Source organism: Egretta garzetta, unplaced genomic scaffold (assembly GCF_000687185.1).
Source record: "Egretta garzetta isolate BGI_Z169 unplaced genomic scaffold, ASM68718v1 scaffold635, whole genome shotgun sequence".
Classification (NCBI taxonomy): Eukaryota; Metazoa; Chordata; class Aves; order Pelecaniformes; family Ardeidae; genus Egretta; species Egretta garzetta.
In genome coordinates, this window is record NW_009259710.1 from 768,410 (window position 1) to 768,711 (window position 302).

Sequence of the window (302 nt, forward strand, 5' to 3'; positions counted from 1 at the left end):
GTTGGCGCCGCTGCCCGCTCCCGAACCTGCGTTGCTGGGCCAGTCTTTGCTCCCTACCAAACGCAATGGCTCTGCTGAGGGCGCTGCGCCGCCCTTGCTGGGCGGTGTTTTCAGCTCCTGCTCTCCGGCTGTGGCCTTGGGCTCCAGCTTTCCTCCCTGCGGCTGGGAAGGAAGCTGCGCATCGGCGCCGTTATCCAACGGAAGCGTTATTTTCCCGTCTTTGCCAAAAAGTAATTCGAGCAATGCAAGGGGTGCTGAGCAAGGGAGAGAACGAACCAGCGGAGTCCAGGCGAGAGTCTGGA